We start from the raw sequence: 25,642 nt of genomic DNA, 5'->3' as shown, positions 1-25,642 counted from the left end.
TCATTTTTTTATTTTTTCAAAATATGGAACCTTTGCAGCATGGAAATGATGAACATATTTGGACTTTACCAGTCAATCATGAAATATGACACCTATTGGTATAGGAGCATAACACTGGTTCCACTTGGGGATGGATTTTCCTAGTGAAAAGTCAAGAACAACAGGTCAGATGGCCTTATATTCAATTCTTGCTGCATTCTGAAATTTTCCCTTTGTTGTAAGTAAACAAAATTGTACCTCTGCAACATATATACATTTCTCATGAGCTCATTCAAACAATTGCAGCTCTATTTTGGATAGTTTGTCTGAATGTTTGTTCTCCTATTTACAGCTCCCAAGTCTTCTTCTTCAATTTCTGGTAAACTAAAAAGGTAACACAAAGAGGTAGCACAGTTCCTTGACTGTTCCTCAAAATTTGCTACATATTGCTTCCTATCTTATTGCTGTAATAAACTGCAGAAAGTAAACATTTTTATGTACAAGTTAGAGTCCTGACATATCAACAAACTGGATCAAAATAATGCTTCAGCATCCGACCATTAACTGGTCCATCTTCTGCTTCTGTGCCATTCAGACTTTTCAAAAAGTAGGTGTTGTTTCCTTGTGAGGCCTGAATAACAAAAGGTCCCTTCCACAGGGAGTCAAACTTCCCATGTTTTCCTTTATCTTCCCTTCTAGAATCCCATTTCAGAACTTTGTCTCCTATGAAGAAATCTTCTGCCTTAGTCTTCTTGTCAAATATCTTCTTAAGTTTTTCTTGTAGAATTTGAGATCTCTGATATACCTCTTCTCTAGTCTGCTGCAAATGTATAGTCTGATTTATTCTTCTTTGAATGTCATTGGGTTCTACCTGCACTTCTTGCAACAACTTTATCACAGGGACTGCCAAAGATGTATAAACCAATTCATAGGGGCTTGTTCCAATGGATCTCTTTGTAGTCAATCTGTTTGCCCAAAGTGCATTGATAAGCTTCTTATGCCAGTTTTTCTTGTTTTCCTCCAATACTTTCTTAATGATATTGATTAGGCTTTTATTGGATGATTCAGCTAGACCATTACCTTGAGGGTAATAGGCTATGGAGTGGCCTAAGGTAATGTGGTATTTGTGACAGAAATTAATCATTCTCTTGGATTTAAAAGCAACAGCATTGTCGGTTATAATCTTTTCAGGACAACCAAATCTGGACAGGATATTGGTTTCTAGGAATTGCATGATTACTGAATCATTGGCCTGTCTACAAGGGATGGCTTATATCCACTTGGTGAAGTAGTCTGTGGCAGTCAAAATCCATTTATGCTGGCCAGAAGAGGGAGGGTGAATTTCCCCAATGAAATCTAAACCCCATTGTTGAAATGGTCTTTCAGTGGAAATTGGTCTAAGGGGTAGAGGTAGAAGTTTTCTCTTGCCTTCAAAAATTTGACATTTGTGGCAAGAAGTTACAAAATTTTTGACATCAGCAAACAAAGTGGGCCAATAAAATCCAGCCCTTAGGATTTTATCAGCAGTTTACTTCCAATACAAATGTCCACCACAGTCCCCTGCATGAAATTCTTTTAGCACTTTGTCAATTTCATCTTTGTTAAGCAACTCAGTAAAATGCCTTCATGATTTTTCCAAAATAAAACATTATCTAAAATACAGAATTTTGAAGCTTTCATTTTTAGAAATCTTTTCTTAGTTCTGGATAACCCTGGAGGAGCCTGCAGGTTGAGAAATACATAAATTATATCAGCATACCAAGGCGATTGTAAAAAGGCTTGATTGATCTGTGGAGTCACCATCTCCTGTTCATTATCCAGTTCATTGATGTCAAGGGCTTGAAAGTTGGTTTCAGTCATAAGTTTAGCTAATCCTTGTCCTTTTATCAGCTTTGTTGGTTTAATTTCAATGTCATATTCCAAAATGTTAGCTATCCACTTGCCTTGTTTGCTTTCAATTCCTTCTTGAGTTAGGATATCTTTGACAACAGTGTTTGGCACATAAGCTATTACATGAGAGAATAAGATATAAACTCTGAATTCCTTAATAGCTTCTACAATTGCATAAACCTGTTTTTCCATAATTTGATACTTAAGTGGTACATCTCTAAGAGCTTTGCTGAAAAAAGCTATGGGTTTCTCACACCCCTGATCATCTTTTTGTAGTAAAACAACAGCAATAGTATGTTCAGATGCAAATGAGAAGATTATGAAGTCTCTGTCAAATTTTGGGCTTGTAAGGACTGGTGTTTTGGTTAAAGCTATTTTGATTTCTTCAAAGGCTTGTTTAGCTTCTATTGTCCACTTGACCTTGGAATCCTTCTTTAACATGTTGTTCAGCAGTCTGATTAATTCAGCCAGATTAGGTATGAATCTTCTTAGAAAGTTGATTTTCCCCAGGAAAGCTTGAAGTTCTTTGATATTTCTAGGGTGAGGAACTTGCAGAATGGCTTGTATTCTGTCTGGATCTATTCTAATGCCTTCTTTGGAGATGATGTGACCTAACAATTTTCCCTCTTCTAGGCCAAATAATGATTTCTTTGGGTTTAGTGATATACCATATTTTCTGCAGATTAAAAACACTTGTCTGAGATGATCTAGGTGTTCCTGATCTGATTTGGAAAAGGCAGTGAGATCATCTAGGTATATGACCAGAAAATCATGAATTTCTTTAGCAAAAGCTATGTCCATGGCTCGTTGAAAAGTTGCCCCTATGTTCTTCAGTCCGAATGGCATCTTTACATACTTGAAATTTCCCCAAGGTGTTGTAAAAGTAGTTCTTTCTTGATCATCAGGGTGAACTAAAATCTAGTTGAAGCCTGAAAACCCATCTAGCAGTGAAATTCTAGAGGCTCCTACTACCCTTTGTAAAATGTGATCCATCTTAGGTAAGGGGTAGTGATATTTTAAAGAGACTTTATTCAAATTTCTCAAATCAACACACAATCTTATTTCTCCTGTTTTCTTCCTAGTGGGCACTAGATTGGATATCCATTCTGAAAATCTAATGGGTGCAATTATGCCAGCTTCATACATTCTCTTGACTTCTTTTTCAATGAGAGGAAGGAGTACAGGGTTGACCTTTCTATGTTTTTGCTTGAAAGGTTTTTGATTTTCATTGAGGGGTATTGTATGCTGAATTATAGAAGTATTATAGGACTTGAGATCTTCATAAATCCATGCAAAAACTTCTTGAAATTATTTAAACAGTTCAACATATTTCAACTTTTGGTCAGGAGGCAATGCTTTGGATAATTTTATCATTTTAGGATTTTGTTCGGTCCCTATGTTGCAGTCCTCAATTTTTGCAGTTAATGGCTGCATTTTGGGTTTCCTTGAGATATCATTAGAATCAGAAATGTCTTCCAAAGGAGGTAATACTGTGGGTAAAAAATTGTCCTTTAAATCAATAACTTCAGACTCTCCTTCAACAATTTCATCAAAGTCTATTTCTTTCAGCTCTTGTAACTCTTTGTTGGTAAATTTTGTTGGATGTAGTATTTGAGTTGTTGTTTCAGCTGAAATGTGAGTTTCAATTTTGTCTATTTGGTCAACTTCACCAACAATGCCTGTGTCTATATTAGTGCTGGAAAATTCTTCTTTTAAAGTCAGGAAATTATTAATCTGAGTGTCATTGTCAAACACTTGCCAGTTTTTAACGTTGTTAGGTACAGTCGGCCTGTGTTTAATCTCAGCTGTAAAATGATGATTAGGCTCAAATGGCAGTTTACAAGTGCTGGCAAATGTTGCCAAACTGTGAGCATGCAAATTGTGATTCCTTGGAATTTTGGCAAGCTGTGATTCTAGAAAGGTATTGAGTATTTCAATTGCTGCCCCTCTATAAGATCTTAACCTGAGGTCATTTGTGAGGAAGTTTCCTTTCATTTGTTGAATAACTAAATCAGAGTCTCCCAAAATTGATATCCTAACTGCCCCTAAACTTTTGATCAATTTGAGTCCTAGCAGGAGGGCTTCATATTCAGCCATGTTATTTGTGCATCTAAAATTCAGCTTGTATGCATGTCCTTCAGCATGATCATTTTCCATGTTATGTATCCAAATCCCTGCCCCTGCTCCTAGCTTATTGACAGATCCATCAAATTCTAAATACCATAGGATTTCTTGATTATAGCTAGCATCAGGAGTTTTAAAAATTTGCTTAGTAGGCAGATTTGGATTTTCAGTTTCATGTGGTTTCCCTTGTGTGTCTGTTGTATCATTGGTCACAGAAATTTCTTGAATCTGAACACTAGATTTTTCATTTATGACTTTTTCTTGTGCTGATGCTAAAACCTTGTCATTAGTTGGAGGGAAAATTTCAGCATTGTATAGGATGAAAGAGTCCATATCAGAATGCATGGAATAGATGGGAAAATTCTGGGGTTTCTCCTGGGTGCCTAACACATATTTCATCAAATTTTCTCGATACAATCTCTTTGGCTGACCAAATACTGAAATGGTAGCATAGGACATGTCCAACTGTAAGGATCCTTGGAGCTTTGCACCACAAGATCTGGACAACAACATGCCATATTTTGGTGGGATATCAGCTACCACTACATCCATTAAAATTGTCTTGGCAGAGTATTGAACTAATGATACGCATAAGTCTTTGATCAACCCTAGGCATTTGACTTGGCTAGAATCAAAAGAGAACAAGTCTTTGTATGGCCCGGTGATATCTAGGTCCAACTTTTCCATCACATATTTGGGCATTAAATTATGGGAAGCTCCATAATCAAACATTGCATTGTGAAGTACTTTGTCATGAATATTCAGACTTACATAGAAAGGAGGAACTCCTCCATCTACTGATTTGCCATTTACTTCAGGGCCAAAAATTAATTTTGGTTGGTCATCAAGGACATTTACTGCATCTCTGTTTTCTGAAATTTGAAGTGATCTGTTGATTTGTTCTCTATAGACATCATGTTTAGCCAATTCGGACAGTGGAATGGCTATCTTTAACTTGCCTATTTCGGTCTCAAGGTTGAAAGGTTTTTCTATTTGAATTTTTGCATTTCGGGCAGCAAGATTTTCTTTTCCTGCTGTATTTTCTGTGTTATTTTCCTTTTCAGGAGTGCTGTTATGAGCTGAATCTATTTCCAAGTCCATTTCTGGAGGCTCTTCCACAGTTCCTTTGAGAGGAATAGAAGTTGAAGGTTGTTTGCTAGGTTGTTTATTGTCTGATATATCTTCAACTATTGGATGATTTGGATTATGAATTGTTTTAGGAGACATTCGTACAAGAGGGTTGTTAGCCTTAGCTTTAATAGATTTCTTGGTTTGTTTCTGTTTATTGTTTTCAGAGACATCTATCTTTCTGCTTCTCAGATCGTACTGCTTGTGAACCTCATAGACAGTTGTATCATATCCTTCCCTAAAATCGAATGATTCCCCAGATTGGGTTTGGAATTGATTAAAAGTATGAGCTTCTTGGTCATCCTGGGTCAAAAAATTTGTTGTCCACTATTGAGACCCATTAAGTTAATTTGAGTGTCCTCTGTTGGCTCACTAGAAGTTGAAGCTTCAGCATAGTTTTCTTGGAATGGAGGTCTAATGTTTTGGTCAGGACCAACCTTTCCAGTATTGGGATTCTGATTTTTTCTGAAATTTGGGTTTCTCCCAGTGTTTCTCGGTTGACCATCCCAAGAGGATTTCCTCTCAATTGTTTCTACTCTATCACCCAGTCTATCCATTCCTTTAATAATTGCATCTAATTTTTGTTCAAATGCAGAGGGTTCTTCTTTGAAAGGTGTTCTCCTTTCAGCTCTAGCTCGAGCTCGTTTAGAAATTAGGTTGGCCTCTACACTAACAACTATACTCTGCATGTCTTCTAAGCTTAGAGGAGCTCTTTCCCTAAGCTGATTTTCCATGTCAGGATCAAATCCATCAGGGAATTTGATCAAGGCCAGGTCTGGTGGAGGTCTGAGATTCTGAGGGATAGCATTGTATACATTATTAAATCTGGCACAGTAATCTTGAACGGTTTCTTGTGGGCCTCTTTTCAAGCTTTCATATTCTGATAGGATGTGTAAAGGGTCCTTATTCTTTTCCCATTTGTTCAAGAAAGTTTGATAAAGGGCATTTGGGTCAGCTATAGTGTTTACAGGGAGTGCCCTAAACCAGGTCCTAACATCATCAGTGAAACTCTAAACAAATATCTTCATTCTGACATCATCAACATCAATATCATAGTTTTCAAAATAATCTGCCATCTTCTTGGTATGTTGTTGAGCTGTATAGGTGTCAGTACCATCAAAATAGGTAATTTTGCTTTGATAATCTTGAGGCATAGCCCCTATATTTGCGGGTAATTGCAGGGGAGCATATCGGTTTGCCATATTTGCAGGGATAAGTGTAACAGCTGGGAGAACAGGGATAACAGTTGAGATATATGCAGTGAGTGGGGGAGTGGAAAAGATGGTTTGAAGTGCTGATGGTGAACTAGGAGAAGCAGTAGTGATGTCCGAATCGACTTGTGATTTTCCAGCAGTAAGCTCAGTTTGGATAGGGTTCTGCTGAGGTGTGTCAAGGTGTGAACTAGCAGAATGTTCTTGACTTTCTTGGCTTCTAAGGTTCTTAGGGATCAAATTAGGATTTTCAAAGATAGGTGGAGGATTTGGATCTGGATTTGATCTGGTATAACGGATCTTCTTCTTTGGAGCCAGCTTCTAAATATATTTTTTGGTTTTTCTTGAAATATTTTGAAGGACACAACTTTTGACAGTATCTTTCTAGGAAGCCTAAAATATAGGAGTTTTGAATTTTCCTGTAGATATATTGAAACAAGGAACTGATCAAATATTTGAGACAGCTATTCAACACCTAAAACTAGACTGGAGATAGACTGAAGCAACTTTTATTTACTCCTGTAATTGCATAGCAAAAGCAGTTTCAAAGGCTAGCTGGCTAACTTCAAGCTCCATCTGTAGCTTTAAAAATAAATAGTAGTAACAAACAATTTATTCAGATCCCTAGTGGAGTCGCCAATGATGTTAACACTCAGGTTGATCCCAAAAGTTGTAAGAAAGGGAATACGGCCGAGGTAACCACAGACCAATCTTTTAGACACAGATTCTAGCCAATCTGCATCTAGAGAGGGCTCTCTCTTTATAATTTAGTGTTATTTTGAGGTATATTAGGCTAGTTATGAAGAACAAGGGTTTGTTTGGTTTTTGGATGGTGATATTCAATAGGTCAGGGGTGTAAATCTGAGAAGTTCGGTCCATTGGGCTAATGGAGTTTATGAGGATGAACTGCTGGATACGGTTTCTTTGACAGAGGGTGGTACTACAGAGCAAGGTAATCAATCATGGAACAATTTATAAGCTGGAATCAGATGGGGTGAAGTTGGTGGGCGAAGGGCAATTAAGAATCCTTCATCATGCAGATAGAGGGAAAGTGGATGATTATTGCTAGGGAGCAGTTAAGAATTCCTTAGCTAATATTCAAGATGTAAGAACCAGGGGAAACAGGAGTAGTTAAGAATTCCTGCTTATGCTAATTCTAAAGAAAACATTAATAATAACAGAGATTGAACACAGAGTGAAAACAAAAAAATTTTGAGTTATTCTTTTTCTCTATTATTCAAATCATGAAACATATATGATATAGTAAACACAGAAACTGCAAACACAAGTAATATAGACTTATTGATCCATAAGATGATTAAAGAATTCTGTAATAGGTCCTCTGCTATCAATTCCACATCCAGAGAGTCCAACAACAATGGATTCTAGCAACTTTTTTATTCAGAATATTTTTAGAGTTACAGTGCAGTCTAAGAAATGTATCACCAACCCCAAATACTTCGCTTGGGGAGGTATTTATACAAAATTGTTTACAAAATATCTCAAAGAGATAATATCTAGTAATAACTCATCCTACCTATTTTATAGAAGTAAATGATCTTGAAAACAGGGAGAAATAAATAAAGAAGTAAATGCTGTTGTGTTGGCTGCTCAGTTGGTGAGATGTTTTGACTGTAAGCTCGGTGAGTCAGCCGGTGGCTATTTCCACTGATATTTCGTGCTGCTGCCTCGGCTTTCTCGGGCGTATTTAATTTTCATTTGATAGACTATTGCCCCACATGACTCTTATCCATTCGTATTCTCCGCTTTATGGGATCTGTTGTCTCTTGGGTAAAACAAAAGTTAAAACATGCCTATAGGATTTCCAACATGCTTTGCCACCACTTCTCTTTTGGTAAATTATGTCTTTGTAGCTTTCTCAAAGTCTCATCAGTGTTTGTGTACCTGAAGAAGTTAGGTTGGACGGTAAAAAGATGTTTCACTTCATGCTCAATATAAAATAGATTTTTCCAAGTTGTTGTAGAGAGTTTGGTCAGATGGAAGGGCCTTCTCTGCTAAATTACTTGATGATGTGTTTACTTGATTGGCAGCATGTTTTTCCAACTTGTGTGTGTACTCAACTTGTCTCAACAGGCGTTCATTGCTTCCCAACAGACTTGACAAGCCCCTTTCATGCAAAACTGCAAATCTTTCTATAAAAGAGTCTATCTCCACTTACATATCCTGGCACCTTCTTTCCAGATTTTGGATCAGGGTTCTCTTGGTGAGAACTCTTTTGATTGTTAGGATGATGCTTGTCCTGTCTCTGATGTCCAGTGCTGCTAGTTCTTCACTGGTCTTAGTGTTCAAAAAATGGATTAGCCTGTTGGCATGTTGGGCTTATTTCCCAATAGAGTTCTGGCCTTTTGAATTTCCACTTGGGCTATTGCTATCAAGTCAATCTACTCATAAATAGTTTGAATAGATCTCCATAAATTACTAATGGATTGATTGATGTCAGCCCACAAAATGCCTTTGATTTCTCTTAGAGGCTTATCTAAAGAGAGATCATTTTCCAATGTTTTTACCCTGTTCTCTAACGCTTTCACCTCTCTTGTCTTTTCTGCCACGGTCATTTTGGATTTGTCATAACTCACCTCGAATTTTGTCAATTTCTCTTTGGTTTCTTTCAATTATGATACTTGGAGTTTTAGTTTCTCCATGGCTTTTATTAACTCCTCTGTGGTCATAATAGTGTTGCTGCCTGCTGTTGTTATTGTTGTTGTTGAAGTACCTGTGGTGATTGCTACTGTTGCTGATATTGGAGGGGCAGTTGTGACTGTTGGAGCTACTACAGGTGGCTGGGAGGTCGACTCTCCCTACTTCTCTGTTATTTCTTTCTCCAATGCATGCTCTGTCTTACTTAGTCTCTCATTCATTTTCATAAGCAGGTCCATCATATCCTCCTCTGCTTTTTGTTGTAAAACCTCTGTAGTTTGTGGATGCATAGTAGTAGGCAGCTTCAATTGTTTCCTGAGGGCAGCAATGTCCTCTTCCTTCTTTTTGACCAATGCTTTTATTCCTTTGGCATCCTTGGGATCATGTCCCAGCTAGATGATAATATCTTCCAAGGACTTTATTCTGTTGTCTTTGGCTAAAGAAGATGCCTTCTCCAATTCTAGTTGGGCAGATGTGTTGTTCAATGAGTTTTGCAATTTATAAGCCAACATTACCTTATCTGCCAATGTAGAGTAGACCATCTCTCCAGTGTGCTTATGTAGCTCAATTTGGTCCATAGGATGAATGTCTTTGGCAAGGACCTCCAGATTTGTTCTAATGTAGTCAGCTGCTGATTAAGGCTGATGCACTTTAGGTTTAAAGTGGCTCAAGATCATTTTTCCTTCTTTAATGTCATATGCAAACATTAACCTTTGCTGGTTGGCGGGGGCCATCTTGAGAAGCTGATTATAAAGTTGCAGCCTCAGTGGGTCATTTCGGGCTTTTATCTCTGTGAATTTCTTTTTGATCTCAGAGCCCTGCTTGCTTTGTGGTCTTGTGGATGAAACTTCCCCACTGTGCTGCCTTTCTGGGTCCTGCCTATGAGAACTGGTAGATGTTTCTATTACCGGAGAGATCTGTGGGCTGGTTGCCCTCTCACCTCTTAGGATTTCTATGTTTTCCTCAATAATTTCCTCTTTAGGTAGAGGATTTATTCTTTTCCTTTTTTCCCCTGGTTGCTCTGCTGGTCCACTTACAGGTGTGGCCCCTTCTCTGTCTCTTTTCCTGTTGCTTTCCTCATTTAGAGGAGTCTGTAATGCTGGTATCTCTGGTGCTTTGGTTTGGACAGGAGGAGTTTGTCCTTGGCCCTATTCCTTTGATGTTTCTGGCTGATCTGTCATTATGTGATGCTCTGTATCTAGCACTTCTTTGCCCTTTGATGTCCCTGCAGTTGGTGTAGTGCTTTCTTGGGCAGGTTGCTGTGAAGTTCTAGCAGATGATGTACCGGCTCCAGTTTGCTGAGGCTGCTTGAAAAATACCTGTCCAAAAGAGTCCAGGTCAAGAGTCTTTTATAGATTTTTCATAGCTTGTTCCATTTTCTCTTGCTCAATAAGCTCTTATATCAATGTGCCCTCCACCCACTCATCTTGATTAGAAAATTGCTCTATTTCAGGGATCCTACAATGTTTATAGGCTGATAGTCTATTTTTTACTTTTCTTTCACTGATAAAGCCATTTGGGTCATAGGGTACCCACCAAAAGCTCTTCTTTAATCTGAGTTGTTCCACCAACATTTTATCAGCATCTTCCCATGCTTCCCTTTTGTTAAGGATAAAAGGGCCTAGATGGTTTCTTATTTTTAGTTGGGCCTTTTTCTTTGCATTGCAGAGGTGAGTTAGATCTGAATTTATTAGTTGCCTAAAGTATTCTAATGCAAACAGTCTCATAGGCACATACTTGGGCCGCTTATAAGGGCACAACTCGTAGCCATATATCTTGATTTCGTGATCCTGGTAGAAGTACCAGTCACCTATTCTGTAGCTTTTGGAGAGCTGTAAAATCTTCCTCATGTCACCAAAGAGCCTAGGAGGAGAATTTCCTATTAATAGAGAGGAAGCAGGATGTATAAACAGGTCAATAAACTCACAGTAGGTATAAGGAGTCTCACCAATTCTGTGGAAAACAGAGGTCCAAAAGATTACAGGCCTCCTCTCTCCTTTGGAATCCAATTTCTTGATGGGAAATACAAAAATGTCTGGATGATAATATAACAGCAGGTGGTATATGTAAGTTGTGTATTTAAACACTCCTTTTCTTTCCAAGTTCATGAATTGAGCATGGATTTTCCCAGCAATGAAGAAGGAATAATCATACTTAATAGTAGGGATTGTCCTGTAATAAAGGTGGATAACAGAACCAAGACCATCTCATCCACATACTCACTGGACCTAAATCCCAAGATTGTTGAGATCATGTCAAGAATAATTCTCCCAGTCTCATTAAACCAGACATGTAAATAAGGAGGTGGCCCCCGAGGCTGGCAATTTGGTTCCATGAATAACTTAGCAATCCGACCTATTTCTGTAGTGGATAGTTGAGAGCCTTGCTCAAGTAAAAATCCCATGGACAGAGGAGCAAGAGGCTGAATTGGATGGAATTGTAGCATTTCATTGATAGAATCAACAGTTATGTAGAAAAGGACATCTTGTGATGGAGAGAGGACTGCCTTAGTGACAGGGTCATAATTTGCACAGCAGTGGCGAATTATATCTGGGAATATATTGACTGAGGGAAGGTAATATCTGGGGAGATTGGATTCCAATATTCCATAGATATCAGAGTTGTTAAAATGACTATTTTTGACTAGGCAAAAGGTACGAAGACGATTTTGGCAGCTAATTGGGTCCTCTATCTGGAAATCTCTGTCAGCTAAGGGAAAATGATGCTGGTCAGTATGAGGAGCATTGAGAGGTGCAACATTAAGGGCCACGGGAGCTTCCATTATTCAATTCTCTGTGTTTTTTAAGCTAGGGGTCAAGTTTCTGTGGGAAAAAATGGGCCAAATGGGAGTTCTGGTGAATTTTGGTGGGCTGACAGACTGTTTTGTTCTTGAATTTGGTTCTCATAGGTATAATTTTACTGAGGAAAGCTAAAAACATAGGTTCGAAAGGCGGAATAAGGTAAATACCTGTGTTCTTGCGGCGAACGAGCATAATTTTCAGGTTGGATGATGAATTGTAGAGCGGGATGCCGGATTATGCTGGCCGGGGTGGCAGACTGGAGCTTTGGTAGCAGCTTCGACGTACTTTTCATGAACCGGTCTTGTGAAAACACCCAATAGAAATGAGTGAAAATTACAATTTTTCGTGTTTTTAACAAAATTTTGGCTTTGGCAGGCCTTCGATGCTTTTTGGTCAGCTGACGTCAGCATGACGTGATGTTTTGTCGTGACGCGGGGTAAGGAGGTTGACGCGGTGATGACACGGAGGTGACATCAGCGAATGATGTGGTGATGATGTCAGCCGGGGGGTCAGCGGGGGCAGTAAGCGGTATCGGCCCGCATCGCTTTTAAGCCAAGGTGGTATTGAGTGGGAGGGCCGCGAGCATACCGGGAGGGTGCCACCTGTCCTTGGTACGGCGGTAATACCGTCGTCTCCTCGGGCGGTAATCATTGGATTCGGAGGATGCAGCGATATGATCGCGGGCCGTTCGATCAACAGGCCCAGATCCAACGGCTGGCGATTGATGGAATATGGCGGAGGGCTGCGGGGGGGAGGACCCACATACATAAACATTGACTTTAATACATCGGGGTGGGTTTGACTTGTTAATTAACCAGGTGTTGATTAACCGTAAATTTTTTGAGCGCGGGGAGGGTTTTTATATGGTTTCAAATGAACCATTAATTCCCTTTGTAAAATAAAAGTATGGCCATAATCGACTGGGGGCGGGATTATTAAAAATTTTTGGGGTTTTTTGATATCTTTACATAGTACGGGGGAGGGACAAATTATATAGGAGTTATATAATAAATTTAAGGTTAATATGAAAATTGATATATGGAAAAGGATAAGCGCTAAGTTATAATGTTTTAAGCACTTAGGCTTAGGAGAAAACAGGGATTTTTACACAAGAAATGTGGCTTCTTTGCCTTAGCAAGGTAGAGGTTTACTCAGGCTTCTTCATGAAATGGAGGGATTTAAGGGTATTGAGCAGATCCCAATATCTTTAGGGGGAGGTTAGTAAGTGTTTTTAGGAAAAAGTGTGAAGGGAAGTTAGACATGCTTCATTTGACCTGTCACCACATAGTTGCCATGGTACTTATGATAGTAATAAGATGAATCACCTTTGAAAGACAAAATTACTCATAAGCCCACTTCTGCAACATCAAAACTGCCTACCCGGCCTATTATACCTAACATTTTTTCTTCCTTTTTCCTTGGGTGCATTTAAACTAGCAAACCCTTACTCTCTTCTTTTCTTTTAACTGCCATCCTATCTAAGTCTGCCCCTATTTCTTCCAAGGGCTTAGATTTAGCTGTTGAGCTCCTTTAATTCTCTATCTAACTATTTATCTGACAAGCTTGAACTGTTTGGACAGATTTTATTCTCTATCTCTAAAATAAGAAATTTAAACATGAACTGGCCAAGATTAAGCTGTTTGGCCATCCATCCACTGTGACAAGAGTCAACTGATTGCACATAATGAGATTCTTTGCAAAAATAGAATAGTAGTGGCATTTTGGACTAGCACACTTCCCTGGTCTTCTTCATTTGGGGCTCATTTCCTTTCTTTTTTCCCTTTGATCTTTCTTTTAGGGCATACCCTCTTTTCATTTTTTAATTTTTTGTTTTTTTCAAAATATGGAACCTTTGTAGCATGGAAAGGATGAACATATTTGGGGCTTTACCAGTCAATCATGAAATATGACACTTATTGGTATAGGAGCATAACAGGTAGAAACCAAGTCCACGAAGATATAAAGAGTCATGGAGGCTATGGGAACAGTTAAGCGCAAGCTCCTTGGATTATTTCGCATAGAAACAAAGGAGCACTGGAATTTGGGCTAATGGTTGTGTTAGCACTTGAAATTTCACCTCAGGCTGAAAAGGAAAACCTCAAAGCTACATCAAACCATTCAACCTCGTAGCTAGCCCTACGGGGCAGGAGAAGGCTCTCTCCGGTCAATCTCGGTAGATTTTCAATAGGATGAGTTGACCAACAAGGTAACACTAATATTAGGCTAGTAAACTGATTATAAAGGTTGATTTGGGGGGTTTTGGTGGCAAATTGAGGAGCTGCAATTTAGGGTGCGGGGATTGGACACAGTTTCTGCAGGGGGGTCTTTGGGGCGAGGTAGGAGCCTGTATTGATGTCTTTAGCTGAAGTGGATGATTAGGAAGAAAGATAAGAAGGCTAAAGAGAGAAAACAATGAATTTGAATTCTCTTTAGACAGTAGAAAACATAGAAATTAAACAAATTTAAAAGTAGAGCATGGCAAGCATGAATTCTAACTTTATCACTTCATTTGTTTAATATGCAGCAGTATAGAAAGGAAATGAATCACATAACAAAGCTTAAAATAACATGGAGAAACACACCATCAACACATGAGTCCACAAGAATCCCAAAGATGACTGCAAAACCCTGGTCTTCCTTAGCCAAAAATTGCAGAGATACAAGTGAATAATACAATGATAGCTTCTCCCTCAAGAGTCCAACCATGAAAATGAGCAAGAAAGTACATAATATAGATGATCTAACCTCTTTCCCTGCCTCCATGGGTCGAGCTCACTATCCTAGGAGCTGTTTGAACCACTTCTAAACTAAGCACTAGAAAATAGGCAGTCAAAACAACTTGCCTCTATAAACTTGGAAACCAGTTCATACATTCAATTTTTACCCTTTACATGAAAGAAACTTCTAGAAGAGTTAAACAAGAGTAAAAGTATCCAAAAAGTGTCATAATTACATCCAAGAGGACCACCATCCACCTCAAAAAGTCAAACTGGAGCCAAACTGCGTTTTCTGGGCTGAACTGGTCAAATCTGGCAAAGTTTCCTCAACAGGTCGCACACATTTCCTCAACGGGTCGCGCACTTTGGAGCTCTGTTTGGAGGCCTTCCTGGTGTCAGAATGAGGTGCAGGATAGCTCGTTGGAAAGGTATCTGAGTCTAATTTCCAACCCAACTGGAATTTTTGGATTTGGAGATCATTTGCCCAGTCAAAAGTAAATTCTCCCAAGACTGTTTCTGCAACTCAAAAAAGGGGCAGAAAGTCAAATTTTGCCTGTATTTTGACCTTTTGGAGGCCCAAAACTCCATAAAAACTCAAGTCCATCCATAGGCATGTGTAACTTTACATGAAAAATCTAGAAATGTTGAGTTTTTGCAAAATAGAGCTACGATGACAAAGGGTCTCACCGGGGGTGAGACCCGTTGAGAAGCCAAAACCTGTAAATTTCCAAAAAATTCCAAAATTACCCAAAATTCTCAAAAAATTTTGGGATTTGTGCTGTAGCTGATGCTAGTGAGTGCCATGATCTCTGAGGGATGCCTCAGCCAAGATACGGAGTGGATTGGTCTTCTTCCTCCGCTTAAGAGCCTCGGACAACCTCCTTTGGAACATTTTCATTTTGGCTTTGCAAACATGCATCCTTGCCCAATAATGATTCTTCATGTTTCTCAGCAGCCTTTTCTCTTGGTTGGCCTTAGCCAACAACCTCTCCAAGTGGGCATTCTCCTGAATGAGCAATGACTCTCGGTCAGCAGGCAATGGATCACCGGGCCTCCTACGGTTCAAGACTCGGTCGCTACGAATCCTCCATAGCTCATCAAGTGCCTTCTCCTCCTCTAGCTGTGTGTTCCGCTGCTCTAGGTAGGTGATGGTCCATTGGGCACCCTCAAGTCTCCTCTGTAAAACATCATTTTCAGCCCTAAGATGCTGAATGATCTCCTTGGCCTCTTGGCTAGGAGAACTGGCCTCGAGATCAATCACCGGATCCTCATGAATCATGGGCTCTTTGCCCCTCTGCAGTACCTGTGTTGATGAAGAAAGCGAGGCCCCTTCCACCTGATGTGGAGATAACACTCGTTGAGCTGAAGAAGAAGGCGAGACCCCTTCCACCTGCTGTGGAGATAGTACTCGCCTAGCTGCTGCAAATAAGGCCCTTGGGCCTTTCTGATAAGTGACCAAAGGAGTGGAGCTGACATGTCGGGTGACGGGAGCATTAGGCTGCTGAGATGGTCCTCCCTCCTCATAAATGACCTCCTGATGTGGCTGAGGTGGCACTGTGAAAAACTCACGAGAGATGAACTCCTCCCATGAGATGCCCTGCTGTGTCAACTGATGCAATACTACTAGCTGAATCAAACCATAATGGCAAAGGCTCCTGTACTGCTGGGCCGGGGTCTTCCTCTGCAACATGGGCACCATCCTCTGAATGTTATGAAACAAGAAGACCGGGATGTTCATCATCCTCACTCGGGTGAAATGCATCAAAAGGCGAATATGATATGAATACATATGTGAAAATATGCCCTCACAGGTAAAATAATGCATAATAAGCCTCATGAGGGGGGCATACTCGCTCCAGAGAAATCTGAATGGGAAAATACCCGTCAAAAGTCTCACAAATGATGGCCGGACATAAGGCTCAAAGTGAACAAAATCAAGCAACCTGCGCTTAGGCCACACCTCACCCACATTTGGTATCCCTGTAGCCTGTGAGATCACCTCAGGTGTCAATGTGAAGTTCACCCCTGCCAGAGTGACATGTCCATCATGGAGGTGTAAGACAAACAAGCGGGCCAACTCTCTATGATGCTGGATCTGAGAGATCCTCTCACAAAACTGATAGCAAGACATGTACTGGAAGCAATTCACTGCCAAAGGACAAGCCTGTAATTCTGCCAAAGAAGTAGGCTCCTCCCGCTTATGATGTCCTCCCTTACCCCCTCTACGAGGCCTCCTCTATTCCTCAACCTCTGTAGATGATGAATGGTCATCACTTTGCTCATAGGTTTCGGTTTTTGACATGGTTTTGGAGCAAAGTGGACAAACAAACTGCTGTCTTTGCCTGCAAAAAGTGCTGAAATCTATGCTGTTTCAAGGGGAAGCAAACATGAGGGAAATGTTAGGGGAGGGAACTTCTTAACCAGGAATGGGAATATGTAAAAATAACAGGGAGTTTTTAAGGGAAATTTTGCAAATCATATTCATATAGGAACACATTTTTGTAATAAGGAAATCATTTGCAAAGAGTATTACATATGGGAAAAACATGCATACAAGTGAACATGGGAACATATGCATACATGTTTAATAGGGAAAAACAAAAGGGAACCATACACCACACATGTTGACATTTTATCAACAGTTTTTGTTATCTTGCATATGCATATGGTAGAGGGGAATTAGGGTTTCACTTTGTTTTGTTTTTGATGCTTTGGGAGAGAGGTAGGGTTATCAGTTTTAGTGATTTAGGGATGGGAAGGGGATTTGTATTTCATTTATAAAATAATCATGGGGAAAAGAAATGTACATATGAGTGTGGGCAAAAGGGAAGGGAAGGAAACCAATCAAAAGGGAAAAAACAGCTTGAAACACCATAAACCCTAGCACAATTTGCACATGAATTTTGCAGCCATATAAGTCTTTTCATTTGCATGATTTGAGGTTAGAATCATAGCATACAACCTTATATTCATCACCATTCTCCAAATCAATGTGTAAAGAGCCTACCTCGACCGATTGAGATGAGTTGAAGGGAGATTGAGGAATTCGTTTGAAGTTTGGAGGCAAACAGCTCAACGGGTCGCGCAGGCCTCCCAACGGGTCGCGCACCTCCCAACGGGTCGCGCCCGTAGTAATTTTGCACTGCGGAGGGGTCCTGGACGGGTCGCGCACCTCCCAACAGGTCGCGCACCTCCTTCAACGGGTCGCGCACCACTCTGCTACCCGAAATCACTGCGATTTTGCTCCTTTCGCCAATCACTCTCTCAAACCACTCTTTCAATCGTTGGGATGCACAATGAGAATAAAAGGTGGGAAGTTGAACCTTGATAAACTTCATTTGAAAAAATTTCATCCATAAACCCACTTTATAAAGTTTATTTTTGACACTTTTTTAAAACACTGATTTTTTGGTTTCCTTTATTCTGAATTTGACTTTTTGAGTGCTTTGACTTGATTCTTTTTGCAGGTAGATCATCTGAGGGACTGTGGCAAGGGGACCAGGGTTATTGCTGCCTTTTTGAAGACTTTTTGGAAATTTATTCTTTTTACAAAAATCTAACATGACCTTGGCTTTAAAAACAGAGTTTTTAAATCCAAGGTTAAAAATGAACTGTACATGATGAAAATATCAAAGAAACATATTTACAATCCTCCCTCTGGCTTGCTGGGCACTCAAGGACTTTCAAAGACATGACCTTGCTGAGACAAATGACCAAAACCCTAGACCTAGGACCTTTGACCTTAAGACCAAACAAGACAAGTTTGAAAAACTCAATGACTGATATGACCTGATCCAGCAAAGCCAAGAGGGATATAAATAGACCAGCTCCTCCATCAGGGTTATGGCATGCCTAACGGGATGCAAACTTTGACACTGATGAGACACCTACTAATGCAAATGAAAAGAGCTTTGATCACTGATGGAGGGCTTTCAAGACCAACACTAACAGGTTGATCACTTCACATAGAAGTGGGACCAACAGGAAAAGATTTGTTAAGAAAGGAAATTGGCTTGTGTAGGGCTCAAAGGGCTTAAGCGGCCAAAGTATTTAGCCAAAGGTAACAAGGACCGGTTCTATGTTCGAAAATAGGTAAAAGGAGTCAGCTGAAGGAGCTTAAGCTCAGAACAAAAGAAATATCAATTTTGGTTGCGAAACTTGGTAGTTAAGCCAAATTAATTCTAGATAAAAATAGGAGGTGCACTGCTAAATTCTATAAAAATCCAAAATGTAAAAAATAAGTAGAAAAATTTAGTTCAAGTTGCAGAAAAGGTAGTAAAGGTCAGTTTGACTTGGAGATTAAGCCAAAAATAGAAAACATAGTCCAAAAGACTGAAACGAGAAAGACAAAGGAAAAATATGTTAATTCATGCAACAGATTTGACAACAAGATAAATAAAGATCAATCCAAAAATAGCAGTCAATAATTCTTTAAAGGAAGAATTCTAGTAGCAGAATTGGATGGTTGAAGTGGTGAGAAGCAGCAGGTGGCTATAAGGGCTAGGGTGTTGAATGAGAAATCAAGCAACAGATTGTGTATTCTGCAGTAGAATTCAAGAGCAGCAGAGGGCTGGTGGTGGTTGCATGAGAGAGAGCATTAGAGTTTTGCAGGAGTAGGTGTGTTCAGTAATGAAAAATTGTTGAACATATTAGTGATTTGTTCAACAACTAGATATTATTGAAGGTGATTTTATTAGTAATCAAATATTGTTGAAGATTTTGGTGATTAAAGAATACAATTATTTTGAAATAAGAGAAGGCATATTGATCTAAGTTTGAAAATGAATGAAAGATTGATCATCAGGGTTGGCAAGTGGCTGCTTGCAAATCAAGGGTAGAAGATCCTTCTAGTGGGTTCTAGTAAATATTTGGGGGTAGCAACCCCTTTCAGCAGAGACTGATAAACAATCAGGGGCAAGAGTCCCTTCCAGTGAGTACAAGTAAATGAGAAGGGGTACCAGTCCATTTCAGCAAAGACTGATAAACGAGCAAGGACAAGAGTCCCTTTCAGTGGGCACTAGTAAATGAGTAGGGTTAGTAGTCCCTTTATCATTGGTAGTTGATAAACGAGAAAGGATAGGAGTTTCTTTTAGTAGTAGTTGATAAACCTACAAGTAGTAGCTTTTGGGGCCATGATGTAATCAAGTTGAAGCCCTTAATAAAAATAACATTGGTGTCTTGTGTATAGGTTTCTCATGTGCTTGATGTTTATGATGTTATACATGATTGAGTTGCGATGTTGATCCATGAATAATTGTTAAAGTGATTAAAAAGTGAAATTTGTGAAGAATTGTATAATTTGGCCAGACTCTTAATTCACCCCCCCTCTCAGTAGTGTCCTGATTTCTAATGTTTCTAAAATTCAAGCTTGAGAATCCCCTGTAAACTTGATTACTACTATGTATTCTTCTGATTTTGAAAGAAAAGCATTTTCTTCAGCTGGATTTTTGTCTAAGAGACCTTCAAATTCAAATCTTTCACATGTGAGACATTGATGAATATTATGTGGAAATTAATGAAGCATGCACATGGGTGCCTAATTTCAAGGGGGATCTCGTGATGCTCCATAGTTCTCAGTGAAGTGAGGGATAACCATTTGGGTGATGCACTTGGTTCCTAGTGTTATAGACTCTAGCAATGGCTTCTAGAACTAAAGACACCTTGAATCTACATACAACCTGGCATTGACATTATCAAGAGCATTTAAAACAACATTAACCTCACCATTCCAGAAGGAATCACCAAAGACATTTTCGGTATTTGGGGTCACACGATTCTCCATTGCTTGAACTTGCAAATGTGGGTTGATTGCAGTGGTTGTTGATGCTTTCACTCTTGAATTTGCGTGCCCAATATTACAATCTCGCAAGAGGAATTGTCTACTAAGATTTCTCTTCTCAATAACATCATCATCTATTATAGTAAACTTTCCCTGGATCCCACAAGAGACTCCCATAAGGGTTAAGTTCTTTAGAATCTCACATCCCAAAGCACCAACCCACACAACAAAAAATTTCGCATCTTCCAACTTTTTTTGCACCTCTTTTTCAAATAAATAAATATGGGCATCGTAATAGTTATTCAAAGGCCTCACATCCTCTGGTGCAAGGGGTTCTATAGGAGGAGACTCCAATGAATTGAAATAGAAGAATTTCACAAAAAAGAATATATATCTTTATATTAGATAATAAATAATTGAATGCTTTGTTTCCTTGTGTATATAAAATGGTACAATTCCATTTATATTTAAGAGAAATACATAAAAAGGGTAAGTAGGGTGCCAAAGAAATAAAACCTGGAAAAGTGGATGAAACTTGCCGGAACAGGCTTTCACAACCTCCTGCCCAACAATTCCACCAAACATAGCTGCCATGGGATTCAACACTGCACGGGAACCACTTGCAAAATGTTTGAATACATTTACATTTTCATCAATGGCACTGGCATCCAACTTAGTCAGGTAGCTGGAACTATCATTTAAATCCCTTGCCACATCAATGAATCTTCTCTCATCTACCTCTGATGCAGCACATGACAACTTACTGTGAAGAGATGATACAACCCACAAATGATTGTGTTGACATTCAATACATGCTTCTAGTCTTCATGCAGAATATTGAGGCACACATTTCCTTCGAAATCAATATTGGGGTGGTAAATCTCAGTAGAGATTACAAATGACAAACTAAGAAATAGATAGCTGAGATCCATATATCTACAACTTTCCAAAATTATTTCCCTTTAAGAAAAATATTTTCATGTAAGAAATCATGAAGGTTATTGGAAATATCTCCAGGGCTCATACCTTTGTCTTACATTTCACCTTTGGTGCATCATGGGGGTAAAGTGAATAGACCTTGAAAGTAAACAAAAATGAGCCACCTCTAGATCTAGAAATCATTCAGATTAATTTATTTAAAGAAAACTATTGTTAATTTTTATGCCCCTGTTGATGCTGGACTGATTAGAATCATATAATTCATAGACATTATCAACTTCGGCAATGATCAATGAAGCACTCCATTTAGGATACATACTTCCAGATGTAAACTCCACTCCCAACACACTAGTTTGCAATGACTATGCAAGTTATACATTTTCAACATATTCAGAACAATAGCACTATAATGCAGAGATGTTATCTACAAGTCACCAATTTGTCAAATAATGAAAAATAATAAACAATCACATTGACATTGGTGTGTTTAGGTAATCAATTAAAAACATGAAATTTACTCTGGACAAGTCAATCATTTGTCAAAGAACCAAAAATAGAAATCTCATTAACAATTGTGAGCTTAAGTAATCAATAAGTATGCTTACATGAATGAGGGGCCTTTCTTACAACTACTCTAGTAAAATAATCAACTCTAAATTATAGTGTGATGAACAACTAAAATGAAAATTCTAATATTGTCTACCAAAGAGATGACCCCCAAATTTTTAGGTGACAGAAAGCGACAATGTTCTTTTTCATTGCTATTATGAAGGTTCATAGAAACCAGAGTTCATTTTACAGAAAATGAAGGTTCATTTTACAAAGAGAAGCCATAAAAACTTCAGCAAGACTTCCATTTCTAAAATGGTAAGTATTATGATAAATATGAGTTCCATAGCCATAATAGATATGACTAAATATCCTTTCAGGATTAAAAATAATTAAGTGAAATAGAACAAGAGTCAAGACAAAGATCAAAGATTTGGAAATATGAATACAATTCTCTTTGTCTCATAAAAAGCATCAGGGTATGACTATGCACACTCACCAATGTGTTAAGTTGTGTCATCATTTCTTCATTTTGTTCTTTTTGTTGCTTAGATACATTTTTTCATCATTTTCAAATTCAATTATACTCCTCTTAATAATAGTTTTTGCTAAATCAACCTTTTGACTGCTTTGTTTCTTCCCTTTAGTGTCCTTAAATCCATGTTCTTTATCTTTATAGACATCTCACGTCTCCTTTTTATAGCCCAAATACTATAAAGATATTTTATACCCCAAATAAGATAGAGAACTTTCATATCTCATTTATTAAGTTCAAAGCCACACCATAAAGCTTGAACCCATTAAAAAATGTATTGGTATTACATGCATCTTGGGAAATAAGTAGATCCATAACCCCTTGTCATAGCCATTTTGGCATTGCTTCTAAACGCTTTTTGGTTATCTCTCATCACAACAATAACTTCCTGATTAAGGGGATCCTCGTGATTCAGTTTTTACAATCAATATCACACTCGCCATGGTAAGTACTATATTTGAACATAAATACAAATTTTTAATAGAATTGAAAGCAATAATTGTAAAAGAAAATTTCCCTATACTAGAGATATCATAAGAGAAGGTAGCCCCAAAACCTAAAACTGAAAGATAAATCGAACCTAACATTTTCATGCAACACTAAAATTTTTGTTTATTCAATCTTTGGTAAAGCAAGAACCATATTAAACAACCAGAGAGGAAAATAAACCCAAACTTAAAATAAAATCCTTTGTCACATCTTATTTAAGCTTGTGGATGAAAGATCTGTGATTATGTAATGGGTGTATATGACTTAGACAAAACACTCATCAAGGAAAATTTTTGTTTAATATAAATATGATATGTGCTAGAAGCTAAACCACAACTCCCTATCTTCATGCCATCATCACTCCTTCAAGCTTGTCCCCCGCACCATCCAAAGAATCAATATGATATGTGCTAGAAGCTAAACCACAAATCCATGTCCTCATACCATCATCACCCCTTCAAGCCTGTCCCCCACACCATCCAAAGAATCAAGTAAAAAAGCATACAAACACAAGAAATCAAATCTTGTAACCACAATCTTCAAAAGCTAAGTACAAATGCTTTGTAACCACACATATTAGAATCAATAATATGTTGTGATTTGAAAATTTGCAAAAATCAGGCAACTTACCATGAAGAGATGATACAACCCATAAATGATGGTGTTGATATTCAGGACAAGCTTCCAATCTTCATGTGGAATATTGAAGCAAAAATCTCCTTCGAAGTCAATATTCAGGTGGTAAATATGAGTAGATATTACAAAGTTAAAGACAAACTAAGAAATAGATAGCTGACATCCATATATTTATCTAGAACTTCCCAAAATTATTTCCCTTAAAGAAAAATATTTTCATGTAAGAAATCACAAATATTCTTGGAAATATCTCCAGGGCTCATACCTTTGTCTTACATTTCACCTTTGGTGCATCGTGGGGGTAAAGTGGAGACACCTTGAAAGTAAACAAAAAGGAGCCACCTCTACACAATATTCAGATCAAGAAATCATTCAGATTAATTTATTTAAAGAAAACTATTGTCCATTTTTATGCCCATGTTGTTGTTGGACTGATTAGAATCATATAATGCATAAACAATATCAACTTTGGCAATGATCAACAAAACACTCCATTTAGGATACATACTTTTGGACTTAAACTCTACTCCCAACCCACTAGTTTGCAATGACTATGCAAGTTATACATTTTCAACATATTCACAACAATAGCACTATAATGCAAAGATGTTATCTACAGGTCACCTATTTTTCAAATAATGAAAAATAATGAACAATCACATTGACATTGGTTCATTTAGGTAATCAATTAAAAACATGAAATTTACTCTGGGCAAGTCAATCATTTGTCAAAGAACTGAAAATAGAAATCTTATTAACAATCATGAGCTTAAGTAAGCAATAAGAATGCTTACATGAATGAAGGTCCTTTCATACAACTACTCTAGTAAAATAATCAACTCTAATTACAGTGTGATGAACAACTAAAATGACAATTCTAATATTGTCTGCCAAAGAGACGACCCCAAAATTTTTAGGTGACCCAAGCAACAATGTTCTTTTTCATTGTCGTTATGAAGCCTCATAGAAACCATAGTTCATTTTACATCAAATGCAGGTTCATTTTACAGAGAGAGAAGCCAAAAAAAATTCAGCAAGACTTCCATTTATAAAATGGTAAGGATTTTGATAAATCTGGGTTCCATAGCTACAATAGATATGACTAAATATCCTTTCAGGATTAAAATTAATCAAGTGAAATAGAACAAGAGTTAATACAAAGATCAAATGTTTGGAAATATGAATACAATTATCTTTGTCTCATACCAAGCATCAGGGTCTGACTATGCACACTCACTAGTGTGTCAAGTTGTGCCATCATTTCTTCATTTTGTGCTTTTTGTTGCTCGGGGACATTTTTTCATCATTTTCAGATTCAGTTATACTCCTCTTGGTAATAGTTTCTGCTAAATCAACCTTTTGACTACTTTTTTGCTTCCCTTCAGTGTCCTTAGATCCATGTTCTTTATCTTTACGGACATCTCCTGTCTCCTTTTTCAACTACCCTTGTTGCACTAGGAAAGGATCCTCTTGAGGTTGGTGTTGAAGTTGTTCGACAAGCCCTAAATGTGCATCATTTATCTTTGACATACCCTTTTCAGCTTCATGTGCATCCTTCACCTTTCGGTTTGCTAAATCTTGTCGAACTGCAAATCGGTCCTCCACATTTGTCATTTATGAGGCCTTTTCAAGAGAAGGTGCTTCATCGACATTCAACTTTTCTAGACCATTTTTAGTTGACTAAGATTCAGTTCCTCCCAAGAGTTTATTAGTAGATGTCAAGCTCTTAGTTGGAATCTTTGGTTCATATTTTCTATCATTGCATTTTGAATTGGAGTGTTTAAAACCATTATTTACATTATTTCATTCTGTCGCAGGGTGATCATAATCATTATTTTCCCTCAATTCCAAAGGGTATAAAGTCTTGAAATCGGATTCCACTATACTAGTGACATGAAAAATAACACAAAATATTATTGAAAGCACAAGGAAACTAAGCATATTACGAGTCATGTAGTAATAAATATGGATAACTCACAACATTGAGGGTCAATTTCCATAATTTCTTCAAATGCAACCTTATTTGCAGTGTCCCTTGGATTGCTTGCAGGATCTCCAGTGTAGGAAGCTCCATTAATATCAAATTTGTTGTAAAAGTACTTGTAAAATGATAAGTTGGAGGAGGTAAAATGACAAGTTGGAGGAGGAATTTTTAGTTCTATTATGAGTCACGTAGGGATAACTATGGATAAATCACAACATTGAGG

General features: G+C 38.2%; 1 pseudogene; it reads right to left on the bottom strand.

Moving 5' to 3' along the window:
• LOC149250184 (ubiquitin-activating enzyme E1 2-like) overlaps positions 1-25,049 on the bottom strand; it is a 55,107-nt pseudogene extending 30,058 nt beyond the window's left edge.
• Positions 25,050-25,642: the final 593 nt, after the last annotated feature.

The sequence above is a fragment of the Pinus tabuliformis genome, chromosome 7, assembly GCF_031772625.1.
Source record: "Pinus tabuliformis cultivar Carrire ecotype Pingquan chromosome 7, CPIR1, whole genome shotgun sequence".
NCBI classification, from domain to species: Eukaryota; Viridiplantae; Streptophyta; class Pinopsida; order Pinales; family Pinaceae; genus Pinus; species Pinus tabuliformis.
The sequence above is the reverse complement of the archived record's forward strand: the minus strand, read 5'-3'. Positions and strand labels throughout refer to the sequence as shown.